This window comes from Macaca fascicularis, chromosome 8 (assembly GCF_037993035.2).
Source record: "Macaca fascicularis isolate 582-1 chromosome 8, T2T-MFA8v1.1".
Taxonomy (NCBI): domain Eukaryota; kingdom Metazoa; phylum Chordata; class Mammalia; order Primates; family Cercopithecidae; genus Macaca; species Macaca fascicularis.
Window position 1 is genome coordinate 11,030,950 of NC_088382.1, and position 2,507 is coordinate 11,033,456.

A 2,507-nucleotide genomic window follows, 5' to 3' on the forward strand; every position below is an offset into this window, starting at 1 on the left:
CCAGGCTGTAGTGAGCTATGATCACACCACTGTACTCCAGCCTGGGTGACCGAATAAGACCCTGTTTCTTTCTTAAAATGCAATACTTTTATATGATAGTATAATACTGTTTTATCTTATGTTTCTATTACTTCTCTTGATTCGGCCCAACATATAGCCAACTTTTTTGGCTGCCTAAAGTTGATGAGCTCAGAAAATAGTCTAATATTCCTCACAGATGTATGTTTAGCCCTAGGAGCTGTAAGTATAGTCTGGACTATTTTTGTCAACATTCCATCTTGGCCAGGCACCTATACTTCCCAGCTACTCAAGAGGCTGAGGCAGGAGGATCACTTGAGCCTAAGAGTTCATTTAAGGCTGCAGTGAGCCATAGTCACGCCACTGCACTCCAGCCTGGGTGACATAGTGAGATCTAGTCTCTAAAAAAATAAAAATAAAAATTCTGTCTTTCATTGACCTGGGCTGAAACCCACCTACCACTTCTCTGTAGCTCAGAGAGTCTGGCAAGAGTTTCATGTATTTTATGATTTTTTGTTTGTGTCTCCACTACCTGTCAAGTCCTGTGCCATCTGCAAACGTAGGGACTGTAGCATGCAATCTCCTTCCCTGCTCTTCCATAAAGGACCAGGGCTTTGGGCCAGCTTTTCTCAATTTCTTGGTCCTGTGTCCATTGCAAATGAGAGTCTTATCTATGACTGCTCTCTGTTCATCGGAAAGAAGGAATTCCTTTGACTTTCCAAAACCCTGGACCAGCTCTCCAAGTGCTAGGAAACCAGGACTGTTCCTACCATAGGCTAAGGAAGAAAGAGACTAGTGAGCCATGCCAGTGGTTCCCGCACCTGCCTGCATCTAATACGCAGGCACATTAGAGCTGAGGAAGCCCCAGGGCATGAATATCTTTAGAAAAACGCAGGGACTCAAATAAATGCTGGTAAACATAGACACTGGAATACTAGACAACCATCAAAAAGACTGGGGCAGCTATTTACACACTGGTAAGAAAAAGTTTCAAGATCCAATGTTATATGAATTAAGCTGGTAGAAATCGGTATGTTTCCATTTGTATAGGAGGTAATAATGTGTAGTTGCCTTTGGTTATAGATGCATAAAATCTCTGGAAGGATTCACAAGACCGTTGGGATGAGGGTTGCCTCTGAGGGAGTTCTAGGAGACTGGGAGACAGAGGGCAGAGAGTAACTTTCCCTACGTACCTTTTAAAATTAGTTGAATGTTAAACCAGGTAAATAGATTACCTGTGTCAAAAATCAGATTAGATCCTTTTGTAGGTCATAATTGCGATGATTGGGTTGTTGTGCTCAAGCATGAGATGTGCCTCCCTCAAACCTTGTTACAACGTTGGCACATTACCCGTCTGACATGAAAACAAAAAAGGAAAAGGGGGCTGGGCATGGTGGCTCTCACCTGTAATCCCAGTATTTTGGGAGGCCAAGGCGGGAGATCACGTGAGGTCAGGAATTTGATACTAACCTGGCCAACATGATGAAACCCCGTCTCTACTAAAAATACAAAAATTAGCTGGATGTGGTGGTGTGCGCCTATAATCCCAGCTACTTGGGAGACTGAGGCAGGAGAATCACTTGAACCCAGGACGCAGAGGTTGCCGTGAGCCGATATCATGCCACTGCACTCCAGCCTGGGCAACAGAGCGTGACTGTTTCTTAAAAAAAAAAAAAGAAAAGAAAAGAAAAGAAAAGGAATCAAATTAAATTAACAAAATTAAAATAAAACAAAAGTGATTCTAATGTACTGAGAACTACTGTGCAACACAGCCGTGAGTCAACAGTGAAAACTACAAGGCCAATTACAAGCCTCAGGGACTATCTACATATCTATCTATCTCTTTATTTACTTTGGAACAAGGTGCCTGTGGTCCCAGATACTCAGGAGGCTCAGGCAGGAGGATCATTTGAGCCTGGGAGTTGGAGGCTGCAGTGAGCTGTGATTGCACCACTGCACTCCAGCCTGGGCAACAGAGTGAGAACCTGTCTCAAAAAACAACAACAAAAACAAAACAAAACAAAACAAAACCTTGAAAATTCCCTTTTAGGTCCCCATCCACTTACCTTTAAAAAATTGAGAGATAATGGGCCAGGCACGGTGTCTCACACCTGTAATCCCAGCACTTTGGGAGACCACAGCAGGCAGGTCACTTGAGGCCAGAAGTTTGAGACCAGCCTGGTCACATGGTGAAACCCCAACTCTACTTTTTAAAAAGTAGCTGGATGTGGTGATGTACGCCTGTAATCCCAGCTACTTGGGAGGCTGAGACAAGAGAATTGCTTGAATCTGAGAGGCAGAGGCTGCAGTGAGCTGAGATTGCTCTATTGCACTCCAGCCTGGACAACAGAGCAAGACTCAAAAAAAAAAAAAAAAAAAAAAAAGAAAGAAAGAAAAATTGAGGGATAATGTAAATAGAGAAAAGTGTACAAGTGCACACCTTGACAAATTTGCATATGTGTACACCTGCAGAATCACCATTCAGATCA

General features: G+C 43.2%; 1 non-coding gene across 1 annotated transcript; it reads left to right on the plus strand.

Annotated features, from left to right (window-relative positions):
- Positions 1–1,274: 1,274 nt before the first annotated feature.
- On the plus strand, positions 1,275–1,378 carry LOC123575412 (small nucleolar RNA U13). Its single transcript, XR_006700702.1, has one exon. It is a non-coding gene; the product is annotated as a small nucleolar RNA U13 (small nucleolar RNA).
- The last annotated feature ends 1,129 nt before the right edge of the window (positions 1,379–2,507 follow it).